The sequence below is a fragment of the Kogia breviceps genome, chromosome 16 (genome assembly GCF_026419965.1).
Source record: "Kogia breviceps isolate mKogBre1 chromosome 16, mKogBre1 haplotype 1, whole genome shotgun sequence".
Taxonomy (NCBI): Eukaryota; Metazoa; Chordata; class Mammalia; order Artiodactyla; family Physeteridae; genus Kogia; species Kogia breviceps.
In genome coordinates, this window is record NC_081325.1 from 66,645,911 (window position 1) to 66,670,358 (window position 24,448).

The window sequence follows — 24,448 nt, forward strand, 5'->3', positions numbered from 1 at the left end:
AGGGGAAAGATATATGGGCTACAGTAATTAACCACTGCAGTAACAGATGTTATACAGGAAAACTGTGTGAGGGGATGTAAGCGTGTTTTGACTTTGACAATGCACTTGGGCTAACGCGTCCTTCCGCACTAATGGAAATCGTATGCAAACGTTTTGTAAGGTATATTAATTTCCATGGCAGACATTGAATTGTTTTCCTTTTAAAAAAAAATATATGCTTTGTCCAATGGGGTAACGACATCAGTTTCACGTACAACCTGGATTTTTCCTAAATCTGCAGAGTTTTCTATTTTCCAAAGCGTTGACAATGCAGCCACAAGCTTTGGGCTGGCTGTCTTAAAGGGTGTTTTCTGGAGCTACCCCTCTCTCTGCTCTGCCAATTATGTGCCACTTTGTCTTGGTGCTCTGATTGCTTTCTTCTGAGAGGGAAATTCCTCTTTCATCAGTATGGATGCACTGTTTTCACACACTGCAAGTGCTGTGTTGCTGTGTCAGTCATCCTATTAGGGCCGGTTTCAGACGAGGAGGGCTGACGAACTTGCTGAGGATTGGCTGCTCACAGCTGGGAGGGATTTGTCGGAAGGAAGGGCTGCAGCTTTACAGCAACAGAGTTTAGACTGTCTTTGCTTCATCATCTGAAGGCAAAATTTTCCAGATACGGCAGACGGCTCTCAGAGTACAATAAACAGGGAATGAGAACTATTTACATGGAAATTTCTTCCTCATGATGCAGCGGAGAAGCCTCGGCCGCTTGATTTTGCCAGATGTTCCTGGGGTTACTGTAAAAGGAAAGGAGAGGCAGAGCTAAACAAGGTAGGGAAATCATCCCCCCCTTCTTTTTTTTTTTTTTTTTTCCCTGAATGTTTAAAGAGTTTGCTGCAGTATGCTGCATTCCGTGTATGTTGCTTAGGGAAGCCAGGGAAACCGGATTCCACTAGTTCAAATGTAATACTTGCAGGGGGGACCCTGGAGTTTTACGTAACAATTTGATTCGAGAAAGAGAAATGGCAAAGCGTGAATCTCTGCTGCCTGTTTGGGGTGAGGCATAAAACGAGTTTTTTTTTTTTTTCAAAGAATAGATCCATTGATTACTCAACAAAAACCATTTGAATTCTTGGGAGCATTCTTATTTTCTTGTTCTAGAAAATTTTCACACTGTCGTAGTTAGCTCCCGAATAAATAAAGTTTACGTTGATCCTATTATTTGAAAACAGACTCGTAAATAAGAAAAAGAAAAAAACTTCACGGTAAATAATTACCGATTGGACGTTTAGCCAAAAAAAATACGTCTACTTATTGGAAATGAGGGACCTACCTAGCTCTACAATGCCACGGCTTTCACTGAGTTTCAGAAGCACATTTTTAACAAGCCAGCAAGAGGTAGCTTTCTGACAAGTTTTTGATACTGTAGTTCAATGTTTACGTTTCTTTTTCTGGCATGTCTGAGCCTTTGTTTCCAGCTTAAAAGTGGAACCATTATATTCAAAAGTAAAGCTGGGTTAATAATGCTTACTGCAATTATCTGACCTTTATGCATTTTTAATGAGAACACACAGCCTGCAGCATAATTTAATGAGGGCGGGCTAGCTTTGAAAGCTGTGTTTTCGCTGTGCCGAAACATATCAACTTTCTTGCCGAGAAGCAGCAGTGAGAAATGATGGAGAAGATTTATTTTTAACACACTTGGCCCAAGAGAAGGAAAGGATATATTTGTTAAAGAATTCTTTCTGCCCTTTTCCGTTTTAAATTTCTGCCAGGCATGAGGAAACTGTGCTTTTTTGTTAGGCCTCAGAAGCATATGTTTACAATAAATGTGTAACATTTTTAGAATAGTTAGTAAGCACTGAAGCAAAGAGAAAAAAAATCGGACTTGCCTAACCATCACCAGCGTGAATGTTATTCAAGCAACATCACTGGCCTTTGAAAAGACAAAGGTTAAGTGGGAAGATATTGGTTAATTGAGTCATATGTGCATTTTGAGGATAATAAAGTAAAAAGATAAAGAGCTTCTTATAACCTGTACATAAGATGAAGTTTCTTCAGCCAGCTTGCCTGTTTTGTAAGAAGCCGTAGAAGTACTCATTTAAATAAGGGCAATGCCACGTAGATTCTTTCAGACCCACTGTTTTTACTTTCAAGGAGAAGTGCAGGACACTAGCCCAGAACTTCTGACGTCATCTCCCAACTATTTCTGCTGTGTGTTCTCTTATCCAAGCTCGAGGAGTGGAATATTTTTTTTTTTATGTCCTGGCTAGGAACGTTCTAACTCTCACTTGGCAGGTCTTGAGTTAGGTCTTCACATTCCCTTCCTTTCTAAACCCTAAACCGACCTCCAGCAGAAATAGGGCATCTTCTCCTACCTGCGTCCTCACGTCGGGCAGGTCGGGGCGGTTTTTCTGCAGGACCCTGGCTGCGCTGCCTGGAAGCCGCAGGGAGTGGAGCGTGGCTCTGCTTCTGGCTCCACTTCCCCTCAGCGCAGCCCAGCACTGCCCGCTGGGCGGACAGGCCCCGTGGCCCCATTCCCAGCTCCCCTAGAGCCACTTTTTAGGACCCAGGTTATGCCACCAAGTCCGCGGCTGGTCGTGATGGTGGGGACAGCCGCTCTGATAGAAAGAGCGCTGTGTCCTCGTGCGGATGGACCCAAGGAAGGGCGTCCGGTACTGCAGGCTGTTCACCCCCGGGTCACAAGTGGCAGCCTCGGTCGTCGCGATCAGGGGATGGTAAGTTTTTAATAAGGAGCCTTTTCAGAAAGAATTTCCGTTAGAGCAGCTTGGAGTTCTCGGGAGTTCCCAGTTCTAGCCTGCATCCTCTTTAGGACTGCTTGTGTTGTGTAGCCTTGAGCAAGGGCCCATCTCAAGTTTTCTCTCTCTTAATGGAATTGAAAAATACTTGCTACACTTTCCTTCGTACTTCCAGCATTTTGAGAGATCTTGACCTTTTGCATCCAAAAAAAAAAAAAAAGTTGTTTGTCTCTTGACACAGTGAGCTAAAGTACAAAGGGATAAAACCTCCCTATTAATGAAACTGGCAACTGCCTTAGGGTGTTAAGATATATAGTCATATATACAGAACCCTTCAATCTGCTTCACGTTCATGTACATTTTCTAGGGATATTTATCCTTAGACCAACGCATACAACTTCCAAGGAAATCAGAGCATTGCTGCGTGCATTTTCTCCGTTGATCTTGTGCAATATACTAGAAACTGTGCAAACCAGACCCTTCAGACACAGGCCTTGCAGCGCCCAAAGCATTTAGTGCTATTTTTGCTTTGACTCTGGTATTCAATGTGTGCAAGTGGAGTGAATGAGAGAGAAAATGAGACGAAAGGAGAAAAATACGCTTGTGAAATCTACTGGTTGTGTAGCGTTCCTGGTTAACAGCCTGCCTTCTCCCTGCTAGTTGTTTTAATTTGCTGTTGCTATGGTAAAAACAAATCAATATCACATGGCTACCAGCCAGTCCCGCTCGGGGAGTGCCACAGAGATTCAAGATCAGGTACTCACGCTTCCAAGCAAGGATTGGGAGAAGAGGATTTAGATATTGAGTTTGAGGGATTTCCTTATGGGAGACTGATAAGACTCAGGCTTGCATGCGTTTTCTCTTCCTTTCTTCCTGCACTTTCCTACCCGTAACGAGAAAAGCTGGGTATTGTATGTCAAGGAGACGTCAATAAGAAAAAAAAAAAAAAAATGGGAAGGCCTACTGATTTGTTTACATTTTCCAAGATGACAAAACATATTATCAACATAGAAGGAGGCTGGCCACGTGGCAAGGGGCAAAGGATTCTGATTAACGAAGAGGTGGGACACCTGCAGGACATGTTGGTTGTGAAAACATAGTTTGGGGTCTTGAGTAGCTCCAGGTACAGCTGCACAGGAGAGCTGGTGGGTCAGAAACAGTTGTGACTGCCGTGTCAGGCAGAGAAAGCTGGCATCTCTGGGGGGCAGGGGGGTGAGGGGCGTTATGGAAAGATAGGGAGGTGTGAGGCATCCATGTCAGCCCGTAGCAAAGTCACGAGAAAGCTGTAGGTCCAAAGGCAGGTCAGGTGAGCACGGAAGCCCCGGGGGAGAGCAGCACAGGGGCAGGACACTTAGCTCCTCTCATAAAACCTGCCTGAGGCCCAGCCTGAAGGCCCAGCAGAGAAAGAGAGGAAGTGGCTGTGAAGAGAAGTAAAGATGTCATGTGCCCAGGCATACTTTCTGGAAGGAACCAGATGGGCGCGGATGTCCACTGCTGGTGGAGCAAAGGAACTTGGTACTTCATGCTTTGCTTCCTTTCAGAAGAATGATACAGAAGACTTAGCTGGGCTTTGTGAATTAGTTGCAATACTGTTTTTCTCCTCCAGATTTGTACTCAGTTGTTTTTTGGGGTGTTTTGTTTTGTTTTGTTTCATGTGCACAAACTGTTAGTCGCAGCTGTGATAATATTCATAGTAAGGAGCTCAAGGTGGCATCATGGCTGGTTTGCATCAGGCCAGGCCTCCAATTGCTCAGCCTTGTTCAGCTGAAGCTGCTTCCCGCCCTGTTGCTGAGAGTGAACACGGGTGTGAAAGGCAAGGCCACGGGGTTTCTTCTGTGATCCGGAGCCGCAGTGCTGATGGATAAGTTTTCGGCTGGCCTGCTCCCCTCAATATGGCAGAAACGCTTGGTAATAAAAGTGGACCCACCGATTTCCCTTAGTGCTCTGACAAAGATTGCATTGTCTCCGAGATCCTAGGTCGGTATATTCCATCAATCAGTCAACAAGTGTTTATTAAACACCTCTTGGCTCCCCTGGCTTTTGCCATTTGGTTAGAACAAGTCAGTTACCTAGTAGCTAACGTTGAGTATGTGCAAAATGTAGGACAGAAGGAAACAATGCAGAATTGTAAGTTTCAAAGACTTTAATAATAACTTTATTGGCTAACATTAATTTAGCATTGTTAACCATCAGACATTAATTGTAGGTTTGAGACAGTTTGGGGGTTTGGGGGAGGTATAAGAGAAGGAGTTTTGAGTTTTAACTCTGTAATTTCTTCACCTCTACTATATTTCTCAGCATAATACAGTTTAAATAACATATAATGATGTAAGATCAGCAACAGACATATGAGAATGCTGCCTCCACAAATCCAAAATATGAGGCTATTGAGAGCATTCCCCCCACCCCCGTCTCAGCAAGCTGAGAGAGAGCCCCGAAATGACTGGCGAATATGGGTGCATCGTCCAAAACAATCTTAGCCATCAATCAACAAAAGGAAATCCTAGACCCTCTCCCACACTTCTGAGCCTCGGGGTGGCTGAGATCTCACCGTCCCCCCCATCGCAGCAAGGAAACCTGATTCCTGACCCTGGAGGGTTAAACTCCACCCCACCCCACCCCACACACCTCTTTTTTAAAAGCACAGTTACTTAAAAAAAAAAATCTATTTCCCTTTTTAAACACAAAGTTTTCGTGTTGCTTTGTTTTTCACCCTAACATCAAAATTAATGTGTGTTCTCTGGGCACAGACAAGCCACAAGGGAAGGAGCCCAGTTGGGGAAGAGCTGGGAGAGGAGACAGGGTGTAAGGGAGCCCCAAGAATTCTTTCCAGCGATGGGTCCTGGCAGGCAGACGGGCAGGTGCTAAGGTCTAGGAGCATCGAGGGGAGCCGGTTGCCAGAGAAGAGCTTTGGGGGAGCGAGCCATCTCCGAAGACAGCAGGCGGAGGCAGGAGGCATGGAAGACGCTGCAGGTCCCCGGGCCTGAGCAGTTTGCAATCCACACTAGCCGGGCCAAGAGACACCCACAAACAAGATAAGAGCAGCTCAGCACACCAATGCCTTCAGAAGGATAATTAGCATATGTATAGTTCTGCACCCTCTCCAGAGGGCTTCCACAGACTTTATCTCAATTAACAGTTCAAACAGAGGGTTAAAAACTGGGAGCCTAAAATTAGAGTACGCCTGTGAGGATGTACTAGGTGAAGCTTCTGGCGGAGATGCGTTATCAACCGGATTTTTAAAACTTTTATTCATGGATTGTTTTCAGGGTTGGATCTGCATTTAGAAAACCAGGAGACACAAGTGCTCCTGGTACACGTATGCCTGTCACCTTCTCCTGTCCCCAGATGCTTTCTTGGACAGCTACACTTACAAACTACTACAGTAGGCAGTCCGGATGCGGCAGCAGAGCAGGAGAGGCTTCACTTTCCCAGCTCTGACCGCTCATAAGTCATTAGGGGACAAAACCTACATAAAATTCGTAATGGTTGTAACAGGCTCACAGGTCAGGGAAAAACCATAGTCGACAATGAACCCCAAATTCAAAGTAGTCCATTTGCCCCTTAGAGCACCTCACTTGAGTTCTCTTAAGCCTGTTAAAGGGGTCGGGGCAGAAATTACTATTTTAGTGGCATGTGTTATCAACTAGGTGCTTAACACACACATCTCGTGTATTTTGAACCTTAAAAGAACTTCATGAAGTTAATGTTATCCCCGCAAAGTTAATGCTGGTCAATAGAAGTTCTGAAAGTTTCCGGAACACACCCGTGATCCCACAGCTGGTATTTGGCAGAGCCAGGATTTAAACTCAGGCCCGATCATACCTCCAAATCCTATAGGGAGGCAGCACCATGTTTTCAGCTGAGCAAATAAAATAGAGAAAATAAAAATAGTTCATTTGCAGAAAGAAAGCTCAAGGTGAAGGTAGGAGGCCGATTATTTCAGAAATCTCAGATGTACTTTATATAGTTATATACATTATGATACATAAATACCGGGTGTAATAACACTGGTATCTTACTTCATATATCATTTCTGTTTTTATGCTTATCGTCTCTTTTAATGGCCACAAAGTCCCCTAATTGTCCCCATCTGATAAATTAAATAAAAACCAAATTTGAGTGAGGTTAAGCAATGTGTTAAAAATCTCACTAGCCAACAAGCGGAAAAGCTGGTCCTTAAAACTGTGGGAGTCTGTGCATATGATATTCGATGAGATCAAATAGTCTTTAAATGAAACGACACTGCAGCCTGACTTGGAGTTTTCTTGCAATGGATTTTGCATAGTGAACTAGAGCTCAACCCAAGCAATTTTGGGAAGACAGTATGTTTTTAATTAAGATATTGAATTATTTTTTAAAAATCTATCAATTTCGGGCATCCTAGATGCGAGCTTCACCTAAACAACTAAAAAGTATTGGTGAAGTATATATTATGTCAGTGATTTACTGCTTAATAGTTTTCAATGCTCTAGGAGTTCAGGAAAGTGGAACTCCTTTTGGGTTGGAGTAGTAGATAAGCCTTCGAAGAGGAAGAGATACTTCCTCTAGCTCTCTATGGATATACTTTCTCTAGAGCAGTGTTTCTACAATGGGATGTTTACACCCCAAGCCTAGGGCAAGGTCAACATCTCCGTGAGGAAAGGAAATAGTTGAAATTACATCTTATATGTTATTCAACCCGTCCTTTTAAAATGTCACTTTTCACATGTTTGATAATGTATGTAGCATATTAGTATTGTTATGCAAGTATAACATTTATAAATAAGTAACTAACCTTATAATGCTTGTTCCTGCACGAAAGTATTTTTCTGATGGGGATATATGATCTAACAAGTTTGGAGAGGACACTAGTCAAAAATAGAGGAAGGAAGATTATCTCTAGAAGGGAGGAACGGCATGATGTAATGTAGGGGCCAGTGTGGAACTTTGAAGAACAGGGATTGAATGCTGGAAAATAAGCATTTTTTTCAGTGTGGAAATAAGTTTAGACGGAGTGGGGGAGTGAGAATATGGAAGAACTAAAGAGCCATGTGGAAGAGTTTAATTTGTTACCTACAGCATCATGTCTAATGCTTTATAAGGATTGAATTGAACTTGTGAGATCAGGTTAGAGGTTAGAAAATTTGTAACAGGTGATGCCACTGGCCAGAAAACTTTTGCAATATTTCAGGCATCGTGTGGGAAGGAGTTGGCTTAGAATGGCCCTGTGAGGATGGAGGAGAAAGGGCAAATCTAAAAGATGTCTTGACGGAAAAATAATAGAGGCTAGTGAGAGCTCAGAAGAGCCAAAATGACACTGGAGTTTCTAGCAGGAGAAGTATCTGTGGGACCCTAACAGAAAATGGGGGTAGATGGAAAAAGGGGCCCATCAGGGGAATGGGGTCAGGGGAGGGAGGGGAGGATGAGATTTGAGGTTTGAGTTCTGGTAATGGTGTTTTAGCTAACGATGGGTCATCGAAGTGGGTCCTCCGTAGACATTTGACAACATGAAATGGAGAATAGCTTCGGCACCAGGCTGCAAACGTAAACCGAGACACACCGGTGCTGAAGCCACTGTTGAGGCCAGGAGCGCCCACTGTCTCCAAGAAGAAGGGAACATAAATGGAGACAGGGAGATGATCAAGGATGAGCCTTGGGGAAGACTGCCTGGGCCCAGAAGAGAGTAAGAGCTAGCAAAGAATCAGGAAAACACATACCCACAAAGGAGCAAAACTGCCAATCAAAAAATAAGTAACCAAGACCGTTGCGCACCGTACCACAGCCTGCACGGCCCCCGTGCTGCACTGTTCCGCCGGGGCTTACCCTCCCTGACACGAGTGCTCAGTCCGCGGTCCTCGTGGAGGCACATATCAGCTCACTGCCATGGTGAGAGCCACAGAGTATCGGCGGATAAGGAGAACTTCCTGCCTGGATCTTTCATGTAGATACAGATATAGATATTTGACTATTGACAAAGTAAATCTTCACTAATAACCAAAAGAAAGCATTTAAAACCAACACTAATTGTTGATCAAGATGTATGCATCTGTATCTCAAAATATACAACCAGGACAGTCATTCCAGAGTGATTGGAGATATTGCTGGACACTAGTCCACCTGTTGTCAAAGACCTGGGGTTCATTCATTGCAGGCTCTAGCAGGTCTCAGCTGAACCCAGCTGTAAGGACCACTCTGAAGGAAATGAGAAAGTACCCTCATGCCTACAGCGAACAAGCCAGAACAGCACTCCTCAAACTTTCGTTGTGTACAGCAGACCATTGGGGATAGAAAGAAAACTGTAGCGTCTAATAAAATATTAGCTGTATATGTCCACTGTTAAATAATCAAGTTTATTAATTAAAAAAAAACAAAAACAAACAAACAAAAAACTGTAGAGTCTTGACTCGGTAGATGTGGAGCGGGGTCCGAGATTCAGCATTCCTCCCGGACGGAGATGATGCTTGTTGCTTGCCCTGGAGGCTTTGCTGGCGTAAACGTAGACGGCGGTGGGTCTCCGGGTCTGAGATGGTTTTAAAGGAGTCTCCGTGGGGCTGAGGGCCAGGACCCGCTTCCTCCATCCAGGAGGCCTTTCCAGGCTTCCCCGGGCTCAAAAGTGGAGTAGAGGTCGAGCCGACTTATCCTGCAAGCCTTGCACCAAAGCTGCTGTGGTCGAGGCCACGAAGGTGGGCCTTCCAGAAGTTTCCAGCAGCTCCGTGGCCAGAGCAGCAGGTCTGTGGATGGCGCCTCGTGCCCGCAATGGCCGTTTTCTCTGGGGACACAGACTCTCACCAATTCCCAAAAAGATTTGCTCACTGCCTCCGGGGAAGGCTAGTGTGTCTGTTTCCACGCCTGCTCGAGAGATATTTTTTCCTACCAAATGTATGTGTTCAAAATCAGCCGTAGACTTTTCCCTCTAGACAGTGGTCGGAGCTGGAGCCTGCGAGCCTGACAGCCTCAGCGGGTTACTTCGGGGAACTCTGACAAACCCAGCGTTTCCCTTAGGATATTACTGCCTTTCTCCCCTCATTCCCTCCAAAGACTAGGAAGAGTGTAGAGGAAGCGTTACGTGCAATTAAAATCACACTTGTTGGGCTTCCCTGGTGGCGCAGTGGTTGAGAGTCCGCCCGCCGATGCGGGGGGCGCGGGTTCGTGACCCGGTCCGGGAGGATCCCACGTGCCGCGGAGCGGCTGGGCCCGTGAGCCGTGGCCGCTGCGCCTGCGCGTCCGGAGCCTGTGCTCCGCAACGGGAGAGGCCGCAGCAGTGAGAGGCCCGCGTACCGCAGGAAAAAAAACAATAAAAGTTACCTGTGTGGGCTTCCCTGGTGGCGCAGTGGTGGAGAGTCCGCCTGCCGATGCAGGGGACACGGGTTCGTGCCCCGGTCCGGTAAGATCCCACGTGCCGCCGAGCGGCTGGGCCCGTGAGCCATGGCCGCTGCGCCTGCGCGTCCGGAGCCTGCGCTCCGCAATGGGAGGGGCCACAACAGTGAGAGGCCCGCGTACCGCAAAAAAAAAAAAAAAATCACACTTGTTTAACCGTGCTAGTTTTAAAGTCTCGTGCTATGAGTGAAGACGTTAAGAGAAACGACAGCTGGCTCAGGTGGTGGCTTCAGTGAAACTGTGGACAGTCTTAGATCTTGTTTCATGTCCGTCTGCCTTCCCTGCCCTCGAGATCTTCATTTTTCTGTATGTCCAGCATGTGGCCCCCTCTTTCCTAGAAGCAGGAGTCCCGCTAGCTGGATTTAGAGAACGTGTTCCCTGCCCAGATGCCCTTTTAGGCCCCACACAGACGACCGGTATTTTTACGCATTTTTAATTCACCAAGAACCTTTTAGGACTGAAAGGAAACAAGTATTTATTGAGTGTCTACTATATGCCAAGCCTTCTGCTGAGAGCTTTATGTACATCAACTCAGTTAAACCTTTCTACGAAGAAAATTAAGTCCCGGGAGGCTGAGTTCCTTGCCAAGGTCACACATGAACAAGTGACACAGAGCGGGGGGGTGAAACTCCAGCTGGCAGGTCTCTGAATACCCAGCCCTTTTCCAACGGTGCTTACTTGGGGGTAGCAACAAAAGGGGTTTGCTTCGGGAAACCTTCTCTCTCATTTGCACGTACTGTTAGCAGAATTCACTAAACGGTTAGATAGAACACAAACAAGCAATTCCTGGCAGGCCGGGCAGGCATGAGCTCAGTTTTAGCCATGAGTTCCTCCTCACAAAGGGACCTGGGAGATCTCCAGGGACAGGTAGAGCATCGTCTTCATTATTTGTTGTGATTAGCGGGCCTTTTCCTTACTCCTGAATCTCCTTTGCGTCTGTGTGCGTGTGTGTCTGTGTGCGTGTGTGTGCGTGTGTCTAGGTGCGCAGGAAGATGTTTAAAGAAAGACCTCGTCCGAGGTGTCTTCTAGATAACTTTCAATTGATCACACGCTCGTTATCAGCTGTGAGGCCCGTGCGAAAGTGAGATGCTTTGTGTTGCTGTGGTTTGCTACTACCCTCTAGGAGGACTTAGAAATCCCTTTTCCTTGCCGTCGACTTCCCTGTCCTCGTGCAGGGCTGTTCACGCTCACGCGTGTCACCCATTCTCTGGCAGGGGCGCGTGGTCCTGGCTGCATCTCCTGACCATCCTCGCGCCGCAGGCTCTCCCCCTCCCCTGCTCTGCCGGCTCCTGAGCTGACCCATGACCTCTTTCCCCGGCTTCTCTTCTCTCTGCCAAGGCTGTACCTGGCACCCCTCCGAAATGGCGCACAGATACCCCACGGCTCTGGGGTTCTAGTCACACCCGACTCTTAGCCGGTAGAAAGGAACTCTTTATTTGCCCTCTTAGGGAGCCCATCATTTGAACCCTAAAGTATCAGCTTCCTGGCAGCCACCACAAAGACCGTCCCCTCAGGAAACAAAACAAACCCTATCTCTGGAGTTTCCCTGTTTCTTTTCTTCAGAGTTCCCTGTTGCAGCTCAGCTGCAATTAAGAGGCAGCCTCAAAGCTGCCTCTGGGGCTGCTGGGACCCACGCAGAGCTTTGGCGGGTGCTCGGGTGTCAGAAGGGTGAGCCGTGGGGAGACATCGGGGGCGGCAGGGGAGCTCTGCACACTCCACCAGATGCTGATCGGCCCTCCAAGGGCCGCCCAACTGACAAAACCCACACATGTACGGTGAAACGCAGAAGGGAACCCCGAGATGGAAGGGATTGGCGGGATTATCTGCACAATTCGTGTCTACCCTCTGCCGCGGCCCTGCCAGGCAGACTTAACTGCTGCTCATCTATCTCTATATGCCGGACAAGCACGACCCCATGATGCACACACACTGTAACACTTTGTTACACAATTCTTCCCTGTGCTGAAACGAGATGTGACTCTCCGTGATCTTCACTGCCCAGGCCTTTGGATTGACCCTAAGCAAGTCAAATGCCCCTTCAGCAGACGAGCCCCTTCACATATTTAAAGATAGCAAACAAGCTTCCTCTGATGGGAGCAGCTGGCACTGCCTATTATTTTCAGGAAAGAATACTTTTATTTATGCAACCGAAGACACTCAGTTTTTCTGGCAGATTTGTCACGTTGCTGACCCATATTGGTATTGTACTTGAACCTTGAACCAGCTGTGGTAGAGAAGCGGGTGGGGCTCTCCATTTTCCCTCAGCTCTGTTCAGGCCTGAGCACAGTGGGGAAAAGGTGATGGATGGAGGTGAAGGGGGGGAGGGACAGACAGCTTCCCCAACTGCACGGAAGGGTTGAAAATTGTCTTCCGTTCCAACAATAGGCTCTAGGCACCTCTGGAAATGCCTGGCAAGTTCCTGGGCATTGACTTGCGAAACCACCCATAGATAGATAGATAGATAGATAGATAGATAGATAGATAGGTGGATAGATGGATAGATAGATGGGAGATAGATAAGAAATATATAAATAGACAGATAGATATAGATTAACATATATGTATCTATATAATACACTCACATAGAGATTAATAAAGATACACCTATAGATAGATATAGATTTAGATTACTGTATAAATAGATGGTTATAGATACAGATTAATATTTATATATACAGATGGAGATAGGTAGATAAAGATATAAATATATACACAAATAGATAGCTATATAGATTAGTATATATACACAGACGTAGATTGATTGATAGATAGACGATAGAAAGATAGATAAATGATAATGTTCACACAGTTTGCAAATACCACATTAAGGCAGTTTTCAGAGGTAAAGTACGTGTTTGGAGTTTCCTTTTGTTTTGTTGCGTTTATCTTCTGGCACGACAGAAGGGCAATCGTTTTAGCAGCAGCTCCGAGTCCTCCAGAGTTTCTCTGCGGCTCTCAGCACAGTCCTCAGCCGCTTAGAGACACACTCTGCCATCAGTAGATGCCAAGGTCACCGAAGGAACTAATTAATCCCAGCTCCAGTGAACAGCAGGCTGCACTAACCTGCCCTCCTTCCTCTGAGTGGGAGAAACCAGGACGGATTTGCTCCCTCAGTTCTGCCCCGGCCTACTCAGGGCCTCCCTGAACAAACAAAGGGAGGGAGGGGGGGCTGGTAAACCATTTCCCGACTGACTGGCCAGGTTTCATCTAGAGAAAGCCTGGAGAAAGCCTGTTCTAAGGCTTTAAAACTTGAGTTGAGATAAGCCCTCCAGTTTTTCTTAGGAAAATTCCCAGGTTGATAATTAACCTGAAGGTCCCCAGGCCCCCCTACTCTATCACAACACTGCCTTTTTTTTTTTTTTCTTTACTGCTAGTTTCACTATTGTCCTCTAAACCCAGCCAGCACTCTTTGCCTTGTTGAAAATTTGCCTTTTTAATTAAACCTACAAATTTCCCAGCTGACCACGAGGGAGCAAGCAACTTTTTCCCCCTCAGGGTAAAATTGATGTCATATAACCCAGACCACACTAAAAAATTGATCAGATAAAATAACTGAGAGGAGTGATGATTTGGGGAAACACTGCCGGGCCGACAACCCACGAGGTGAAGTTGGAGAAGGTTGCGGTTCAGACATTGTGGATCCCCGAGTTAATAATCGTCCGCTTAGCCAGATACGTGCTGCGTCCTGAGTTCGTTGTTCTGGGCTGTGGATTTTTATCTGATGTTCCGATCCCTTCCTTCCAGCTTGAGAATGAGTGTGGAAAGGAACGGGGAAGCTCGGACATGGCCTGCGTACTTTGTCAGGTCAGCAGTCTGGGCTCAGTGCCGCCGCGTTTCAGCCCCTGGTCCTCAGTGGGTCCCCCCGCCCCCACCCACGGCAGCTGCTACAGCAGGCTGGGCATCAGTCTGGAGTTAGTTTCGCCTTACAGTTTGGCAGGACCAGCAAATCCTGGAGTTAGGCTTGTGACACTCTCCATCTTGCTCTCTGGTTCAAAACTGAAAAAAAAAAAAAAAACAGAAAAAAAAAAACAGAAAAAGAAATCAAAACCATATGTTCAGTACGGTATCAGGCTTCTGGTGAGCACTGTGCTATGAAATAATCATCAGAGACGTAGCCCCGTATCCGGAGGCTCGGGAAAGAGGAGCCGGCCTGCTCCAGCCAAGCCGAGGCAGGTAGGGAAGGGCGATTCCGTTTGCTTCCTTTCTCGAAATGGCATGTCGCTGGAGTGCTTCCAGCTTCTAATGGGGAAAGCGGAGCAAGGCTGCGTCTACTGACTTATTTCCCTCCTTCTCATCTCCCTCCTTCCCCTCACATCTTCAGGATTGAAAATTAGAAACACTTTTCTCCTACACACAAAACTACTCCCTCACACACGCTTTTTTTTTTTTTTTTTTTTTTTTTCCGCTTTGAAATGGCAATTGCTGCCAGAAAAGTCTTCTCAAAAAAACACACGCTGTCCTGGCCAGAACAAAGGGTTAACTTCAACTGGAGCCAGCTAGTTAGACGTAGTGGCTAGCTAAGGAGAGGGCTCGCCCTTTGCAGAAAGGGAGGTTCTGACCCAGAGAGACGCCGGCGGGGGCAGCCGGGGTCCTGCTAAGTTAAGACGTGACCGCTCAGTCTGGGTGTAGGTGTTCACTTGCTGGGATCCAGCGAGCTGCACACTTAGGATAAGGGGCTAGGCCTTTTGGTCTTTCCTGCCTGTAAGAAAACAATTTTCAATGTCTGCCTGTTATCAGATAAACGAAGAACTAGTCGGAAGGTACCCCTGTTTCCTTCTTTTATTTCCACTCAGGTCTCCCCACCTTATCTGTTTCTCTCCTAAACTTCCGGGCTTCCGAAGTGGGGCTCCATTCCCACTAATAACAGGAACCATGAAGCCCTGTAACGTCCTACCCCCGGGCCAGTGGAAGTTAATGCTTCAAATGCAGACTCGAGAGGAAATCATCAGTGTTAAATAATAATGACGCTGATCATGATAGTGATAATAAGACCACTTGATCATGGTGTACAAAACATCTACTTTTCTCTCCCTGTTTTTATGTTTTGCAAACACATGAAAGTTTTGCTTAAAAGGTTTTGGGGTTTTTTTTTTATCCTATTTGGCAGTCAAGAGTAGTGGGAGGAAGGGACGCCCTGGAGACCCCAGATGGCAGTGCCCTTTGCCCTTTCGGGGGACTGCAGGTCTCAAAAGATAAATAAGGGTCGCTGAAGACGGCCAGAACCCACAGCTTGCGGACTGTTGACACGGATTTGAATCCTGGCCTCCCCTGCTTAGGATGAACAAAAGTTACCAAGACCCTTGGAACTTGGATCTCCTGGTTGGCACGAATCAAGATCATCATGACACGTCTCAGGATTTTTATGATGATTTGGTGAGACAAGGTACCGGAAGTGCCCTGCACACTGTGAAAGCCCCAGTGTCCGTGGGAGAGACAGAATCATTGTTAATTTTATCTTCACCTGCTTGGCCAGAGCAAATGTGTTCTACTTAGTGACGTTTTCTTGGCTACAGAAAAGTTTGCAGAGAAAAAGAATGCTGTGTGAAAGGTCACGGTCTTCAGTTTTCCTCATTTCCTTTTTTCTCATGGAATTTATGCTCTAGAATAACAGATAAAATGTACAGATAAATCGCCCTGGTGAAGGTAATCCGTGCCACGGGGCGGGTGTAAGGCGTCGTTGCACAAGGTTGACTGCTGTCCGGGCGAGGCAAGGAAGGCTTCCCGGAAGATACAGCCTATGACGCAGCGTGTGAAGGAAGGGCTGGACCACGGCGCATGCGCTCGGGGAGCACCCGCGCATGCGCTTGGAGAGCACCCGCGCAGGTGTCCGTGGAGCAGGGGGCAGAGTCTGGCGAGTACTCACAGGGGCAAAGCTAAAATGCTTGGAGGACCCGGAATGCCAAGCCGTAGATGTTGAACTTTATTCAGAGCGCAGCAGAGAGCCACCAAATGTTTGCGAGCCGATGAGTGATGACGTCAGACACCACCTGAGGGAGAGAATTCGGTGAGCGCAGTTTACGGCCGAGAGCCGCAGGCACCCAGGCGTCACGGAGGCGTGAGCTGGAACGGTGGCAATGCACCTCGGCGGGAGGCGAGGCCCCGGCACAGGGGCAGCGTCCTAAGATCGTGGGCAGGACTTGTGGAAGCCGAGGGAGAAGGGGGGAGCCGGTGAAGGGAGGTTGCAGGAACGTTCATGAGGCCAGTGACAGAAGCTCCCCAGAAGGCGTGGGGCGGGGGGGGGGGGGGGGGTGGAATCAGATTAGCTCTGGTCAGCAGAAGCTTGACGTGAAGTTGGAACGTCCTCGTGGAAGTGTAGGCCGTGGCTTCCGTGGAGTGCAGAGCTAAATGTACATTTGGGATGCATCCACAGAGGAGCGGTATCTGCACTCATAAAAGGAGTTGAGATCCCTAAGGAAGCAAGTGTGATCTAGAAAATGGGCGATGGCACAGGCTTGCGGAAGGTTTACCTTTAACGGGATTTCCTAGGCACACTCCCGCTGGCAAAGAAATCCAACGTCAAGAGCATTTCAGAGGGCAGGTGCTCCTTGGAACAGGTGTGTGGGCCTCAGGGCGTCTCCCTTTGCCTTTGGGTCTGTGAGAAGAGACCAGTCTGTTCACTACAGTAAGTCCCCTACATACGAACGAGCTCTGTTCTGAGAGCACATTCGTAAGTCCAACGAAGTTAGCCTGGGTACCCAACTAACACGATTGGCTATATAGTGCTGTACTGTAATAGGTTTATAGTACTTTTCACACAAATAATACATAAAAAACAAACAAACACAAAAAATAGAACATTTTAAATCTTACAGTACAGCACCTTGAAAAGTGCAGTAGTCCAGTACAACAGCTGGCACCCAGGGGCTGGCATCGAGTGAACAGGCAAGAAGAGTTACTGACTGGAGGAGGAGAGGAGGAGGGACATGGTAGAGCTGAAGGATCGTCAGCAACAGGAGACGGAGGGCGAGCTGTAGTTTCGCTCACGCCTGACGCTGATGGCACACACGTTTGCATCTTTGAAAGTTCGCAACTTGAAGGTTCGTGTGTAGGGGACTTACTATGTCCTAGAAATAACACCGATCAGTGGTACAGTATGAATGTGTATTACAGTTTCCTAAAACCAGGTGATAATGGAAAATAATGCCAGAGAGTGGGGACTGGGCAGCTGAACAGCCAGGTACCAGGAGAGTGGAAAGCCAAAATCTTCAGGGAGGGGGTGTGGAATATTTAGAGCAATCAAAGGAGAGATGAAGGAAGTGGAGAAGCAGGGTTAAGATAAGACTGTGTAGGTTTGTCAGAAGGTGGGCTGGGCTGGCTGTTGGCACCTGGTGCTGCTTGAAGCCCGAGGAGGCTGCAAGGGGATAGGTGGGCTGAGACCACCAGGGAGAAATCATTTGTGAAAATCTGTAGGGAACAGGTCTGATTCTGCTGTAAAAGGAAAGGGGGAAAACGTCAGACATATTTGAAGGAAGGTGTAAGTTGAGGTCTAAATGCTTCTCCAGGGAGACTCCAAGAGGCCTTTGCCTTGAAATGAATCCTGCTCTATTCAAAATAACCATCGTGGGGTGAGGCCGATATACTGCATCGATCCCCAATTATTAATTAAAGATGAGCTTTGCATCACTGCAGGCTTAACTAAAATGCAATGAATGCCACTTCTTTCTAAAGTGCTATACCAATGTTATTTGTTTGTTGCTTTGTTATTTACTCATTCTCCTGAGCTTTTTCCTTCATCTCACTGGGTTCAGCAAAAAGAGAAACCGTGGGCCTAGCACTCTTTTCTGAAATAACAATCTGTCAATAGAGGTATCACATGTGGAATATTTTTAAAGCTCCTTATTTTAGTAATCCTCGTGCAATTTAAACTTGAACCAATGTCCGGTAAGAAGTAGGTGTTCGATAAATGTCTGTGGGACACGATTGAATGACTAAAGTATTTTATAATTGAGGCAGGCCTTTCTAGAGGTGATTATTAGCCACGAGTCATACTTACAGAAATACATAGTCCATCATCCACCCAAGTACACCCAGAAGTTTCTATCACAGACACAGAGAGAATGCATTTCCCCCCAGAGACTGTGCACATTTGTATGAAGTTGTCGTTTAGTACTGGAGAGGGGCCAGCTAAACCTTGACCCCTTCAGCTAGGGCTCTTTTTTCACTGACACTTCACAGAAGACGTTTTGCTGTTGAAGGCAACGGGCAGAGAGAGACGAGGGGTGAAATGCATCAACTGGGGAGTTTTCCGGAGTGCCCTGACTTTGAAAATAAGTTTTAGTTGCTTAGTTGCTGTAGGACAGATACTTCTGATTATGCTTAGCTGCACAAAATGTACAGCACATCTCACAAAACGGATTGGCCTATTTATTCGCACTCGGGGGCCACTTGAAAACTAAGTAAAAAATAAATATGCCCACAGTCCAGGCCACAATGAGCTCTTGTAGCCACTGGGACAAGGTCGTCTGTCTGTACTACATTCGCTGCCCCACCCAACTCTAACCTCAGGAGAAGAAAGAAGTTGTGTTTTCTTTCTGAACCCATTTCAAAAGCCCTTACCAGTTACTCCAAACCCTGGTTTCATTGGCTGCACGAACTCTTGGGAAGCTTGTTAAAAAAATAAAACAGATGACAGATTCCTAGGCCTCAGCCTCTGAGATTCTGACTTGGGACGTCTGGGGTAGGGCCCAGGAATCTACATTTATTGTAAAACCACAGAGTGATTTGAACACAAATGCCAAACAGACCTCCTGGCACAGAGGTTAAGAGACAATTCAAACCCTGCATTCAGGTTATGGCTGGGCCACAGACTAGATGCGCAACTTCAGGCAAATTACCAAATGTATTTGAATCTCAGTTTTCTCATCTTTAAAATGAGGGTAGTAATACCCACTTCTTGGGGTGATGGTTAGGATTGCATGAGATTACCCATATAAAGAACTTTCTCTACGGCACAGAATAAACACTCAAGACAGAATATCTGGGTATCTTTCTCTGGGTGAACATGAAGCTACTGAGGACTGATGCTCAATTAGTGCTACATAACCTCTAAACAATTCCAGAAACGGTAGGGGCTTCACCATGACTCTCTCTGCAGTTTCTTAAAGTCTTGTTATCACTCACAGACTGCACTGTTTTCTCAGCAAAATGCAACAAGGCTTTATAGTTTACAAAATAATGCTATACCAGACTTTGGGGAAGGCTTATATTTGGTAAGGATGGGAAGACACTGGAGCATGTTACCCTGGACTGAAGGAATGCTGTTGCTTTTGAAAACAGGAGGACTGAGCCGCTTTCAAGAAGTTTCATACAGCGCGTGTGTGAAAGTGGAGCCCTTAGCCCAGCTCTGTGACTGCCCGTGCTTTGAGCTGTTTTGGCAAAGATAAAGTTGATTCTGTCCCCACTCAGGCTGCTTTTAGGTCGTTGAAGCAGACGGTAACTGGCTCACGTGGAGACTAAATTCCTGAACTTAAACTTTTGGAAATGAATGAATGAATGAATGAATGAACTTCCTCTGAGGCCCGGATACACTCCTGACATCTGCCAGTCCATCCTGGCCCTCTGGTCCCTGAGGAAAGGTTGACTCTTTGTTGCTTAGAGAATAAATAAGCGAGGACTGCTCCAAGGTGTTTCCTGCAACCACGTGCTCCTTCCTTCCTGGATGTAGTAACCCAGTTGCCTGTGTTGGAAGGCGCAATGTCACATGCCCTTTTTCTTTTCCCACTGAGAAGCCATCAACAGCAGAAGTATTTTCACGAGTTAGATGCTTGCTGGGCGCTCCAGGTCATGAGATCTGGGTCACACACAAACAGGAGGAAAGAAGTGTGGTACAGAGTCCATTTGATCAACACACGGGGAGAAATAACAGAAAAGTGAAAAAGAAATTCAGAAACAGAGGTTGGAGTGCAAAGAGAAATTTATGATACTCTGGGATAGAAAAGTCTTAGTTGCAGCTCGGTATGTCTGCAAATCTTCAAATTCATTGTGAATCATTTTCAAAAGCCTCATTCCTTCCATTCAGAACGTACTGATGAAAACCCAACCGTGTGCCTGTCCGCAGATGCTATAGAAAGCAAGCAAAATGAAGAGGATTGGTAGCTAGCAATTGCACTGAGGTGTTAAGACATACACGTGTATGCCTATCTTGAAAATACACACACACACACACACACACACACACACACACACACACACACACACACACACACAATGGAGAACCCTAACTGTAACTCTGCTTGGATTAAGGGCCCCAGGCACTTAACTGCTTAATCTACGGCAGGAGGGAGGGAAAGGCCATTAGAGTTAAGCCAATTGGGCCTGACTCCAACTGGAGTGGCTCCTGAGTTGAGAAGGATGCCTGGATTTAGATAATTTTGAAGGAGGGCGGAACACATCCCATATCAAAGGCAACCATTTAAACAAAAGCCAATAGGAGGAAATGAGCTCTTACTGTGTACACACGTGGGGCTCCGCAGAAAGGAAATTGCCTGATTCAGGACACTTCCGACGCCTGCTGAAGCTACAAGGAAAGGCCTGCGTTCCCACAACCTGGAGAAGGTGTCTTTCTCAACCCAGGGTTGGCTGCAGTGAAATGGGTAGGACTTTAGCAAAACCACCCGCTTTCCTGGACCTCCAGAGACTTCGATTACGAAAAGTATCCTTGGAAACCTAAAAGGCATTTTCTTATGCTCCTTGTGCTTTGGGGTGTTTGGAGATAGGAAAAAGTAGGGAGCAGGCACGTGGGTAAAGCTCCTTCCTTCTTCAGGGTCTGTCAGCCGTCTGAGACATAGCCCGTGCCCTGCGGGGCCACCTCTACTGGGCCCTTGTTGGCTCCCTGGGGTGGGTCAGGCCCACGAGGATGAGGCCCCTTGATCAGCTCAGAGGGATTTTACATCTACGCCCCTCAGTTAGACGACAGTAGCATCAACAGGCTTGCTTCCTGCCGTCTTCTACCCAAAATACAATCCTGACCATGAGCTTTGGATTTTGCAGGATACAGCCTGGTGCCTGCCTGGTGCTTGTCCTGGGCCCCTGCGGGGCACGTAGAAACGTAGATGACATTCCTAGTTCCCAAGGACTTTAAGGTCTAGGAGAGGATCATTCATTCCAGTAAACATCATAAGGAATAGGAATTTCTCTGGCCCCTGGAGCCCCTGGGGTAGGGCACCTAAGAGTTGTTAAAAAAGCATGGAATGAGCAGAACTTACTGTTTTTCACCTTTGTGTTATTTGATTGACAGCTTGAGTACAGTCAAGCTTGGGTCTGTGGGGAGGCTGCTATACGTGGCATGTATTATGGAGTCATTTTCCACTGCCGTCATCCTCTGAAAGGGTGCTGGTGGAAGGAGAAATGAGAGAAGACTAAGTCTTCTTAGTCTAAGACTAAGGGCTCCACACCCAACACACGGCCTGTCCCCCTCCCCCTGCCTGAGTGGACTCACTCCTGTGGTGGAGTCTCCATCCGTTTCCGCCTCGACCCCCAGAGCTTAGGCCCAAGCTCCGAGTGTCACCGCCCCAGTCCTCCCCTCCTCCATCCTCCCCCACGTGACTATCTGCGGCAGTGGCCAGTGGCAGGCGTGGCCAGTGGATGTAGGAGAGAAAATTGATCACGAGACAGTGCTCCTAGAACACATCAAGTTTCACTGCAGCTTAGGTAAATTGATCTTCAGTTCACTCTGGAGGATGGAAAAGTAAGGCCCTTAAATTTTCTTAGGAACTGCCCTTGGATCATGTATTTATTTGGTCAGTCAACCTGTCAACAGACCCTAGAGTACCCAGACGCTGTTCTGGGTGCTGAGCTAGAAAGATGGGTTAGCCTGGCACCTGGGCTCGGGTGGCTCATGTTCAAGCCAGACTCAACAACAACAAGGTCAGCTTCTAGGACATGAGAGGGGGTCACAGTGGTCAGGGAGAGTGAGAGTGGCTCTCTGGGGCAGTGGGGATGGGGGACAGGGTAGGGAATGACTTTCCAAGAAGGGACATTTGATCGGGGACCCTGTAGGGTGCACCAAATGACAGCCAGCAAAGAAAGGGGAGAAGGCTGTCACGATCTCCTAATTAGCATGCTTCTTCTAATTAGTGGCTTCTGAGGCTTATCAAGTCTCATCTATAAACTAAAACTACTAGGCAGGTAGTTTTTTTTTTTTTTTTTTCCTCTTTCCTCCTACCCTTCAAGGGAAAAACACACGAATTAAGAGTTAATATGGCAGCAGATAGCATAATGTAGATGCACCGGAAACAAGACTATTTTATTCAGCATGGATAGGGCTAGACATTTAGGGAGATTTTTGTCCTCCAGCCTAGATCTTGTTTTGTTATCATTCATCAGAAACAGCAGGGGAAAAGGGTCGAAGTAAAACGTCTCTGCAGATTCCTGCTTGTTCTCCCTACGCCACCGTCTCCCACACCATCAAAAAGGCAAGAAAAAGAACCACGCCCTTCTTTTTGGCCACAGCGTGGACCTTCGTCTGCCCTCCCCGCTGGCTAAAAATGACGAAATAAAAAAAAAAAAAAACCAGTTCGTCTCACATGACATTGGATAATGGTGGTTTCAAAATTCCTCATAGTTTAAAGGCATTAGCATGACAGGGTTAGGTCATGGAAATGCTTGCGAAATTCCAATGTGATTCTTTAGTTGTGTTGAATTTATTTCAAATATTACCACACGCCCAAAGAAAAACCCGCACTCATGAAAATATTCGCAGTGAATTTGTTTGCTGGCGTTTCAAACATGTTGACTTTTTTTTTTAGCTGTCCTGAATAAACACAGGCTATAATTTTAAGAGCAACAAATTGAGAGAGACAGAGAGAAAAAGAGGCCAGTACCCAGTAATACTGCTGAGTAGATCATGGTCAGAAAGGGAAACGTGGCCTCTGGTAAGGAAAAGATGGAAACTAAATAGAGACAAGTCAACTTAAATTCAGGATGATCCCACCAAGCATTGAAGTTCACTGAGAACCGTGAAACTTTGGCTTTTTCATGTATTAACAGCGCTTTTGTGCCTTTTGTTTTACAATGTAGACCAGCTGATAATGTGCCTTGTTCCTCATTGACTTTGCAATCTCATTCTTTGCCACAGATATAATGGCCTGTTTGTTTTGCCACTAATGCTCACTGGCCAAAGAATCAGACATTTGTTTCACAGTGCTTGTTTTGAAGAAATCAGCTCTCGGTACATCTTTACACTGCTTATAAAAACAGAGGCTTATCTGGGTGAAAGACACCCCAGGTCTGCGCTGGGGTAGGCTTGCATTTATCCACTACTCGAGAAAATGAAATTGAAATATAATAAAACTTCATTTCAGTCTAATTATGGAAGAGCCTGAATTATAGACTGTTCATAAAGATGTACCCTTTTATTAATTACAGCGATATACAGCAATGTGAACTGGCCAAGACTATTTTATCTCATAATGGCTCTTAAGAAGCTCTTATTAATGAAGAGATAAGAATGATTTATAAGTAGTATTACAGGTATTTATATCTAAATGAATGGTAATGAAATGCCTGAGAAGTTTGGTCTCCTAAGTAGGGTAAATAGTCCCACTAGAATTACGTTAAGACAGTTAATTTATTCAGCAAGCACGCACCCTCTGCCCCCATTTTTCATAAGTAGTTCAAAGGTAACCTTTAGCCTAGTCTTGGGGTGGTTCCAACGCACAAGGGAACACTAATCAGTTGGTGGTGGCTGCCTGCCTAGAAACCTGTTTTGAGAAACTTTTGAGTGCCAAGTGTAGATCCACAGGGGAAGAGCACTGGGATCGATTGGTCATGCCTGCTGTGGATGGGAAAGGTAGCCAGAACGAACCTGAGTGACATCCATTTGCTAGCCTGGCGTAGGCCCTTCCAAGCGCTAGAAAGTTGGAATTCTCACAACAGTCAGCTCCGGAATAGACCACAAAACGGTAGTAACTTCCATGCTGCAGGTGACACAGTTTCTGTGTGTCTCCAAAATCCAGCCATCGAAGGTTCTTACTGCAAGGGTGGTAGCCATTGAACTATCCTAACTCACTGAAACTCTAAGAAAATTAAGTTGCATTTACTAAATGTAGCTCTGTAAAATGTATTTTTATTTTTACTAAGCTTGAGGAAACAGAATTATTCTGCAACTCTTCTTTCACTCCTTTCTCCTGAATGTGATATTAGGGGTAGGGTGGGGAGCAGTTAACACAGGAATGAGCCCTTTGAAATGATGTTCTGATATTTTGTTATAGTTTAATTTGTAGTCATTACTCTTGCAGTTTTTGAAAGAAAGTGAACAAGTGCTTACTTCCCTCCACTAAAACAAATCAGAAACTCAGGGCCGGGTCCACAGCGCAGCACAATTTTCTTTCCTTTCTAGGTTAAGTAAC

General features: G+C 46.3%; 1 protein-coding gene across 15 annotated transcripts in view; it reads left to right on the plus strand.

Annotated features, from left to right (window-relative positions):
- Nucleotides 1–295: 295 nt before the first annotated feature.
- MBNL2 (muscleblind like splicing regulator 2) overlaps nucleotides 296–24,448 on the plus strand; it is a 154,459-nt gene continuing 130,306 nt past the window's right edge. For 4 of the 15 annotated variants that reach the window (XM_059042026.2, XM_067016576.1, XM_067016574.1 and 1 more), the window contains exon 1: nucleotides 568–813. The gene's annotated coding sequence lies outside the window, so the exon portion shown is untranslated. Of the gene's footprint in view, nucleotides 2,721–24,448 lie in introns of all 15 variants that reach the window. The other 11 variants (XM_067016573.1, XM_067016571.1, XM_059042027.2 and 8 more) reach the window with 9 other exon arrangements.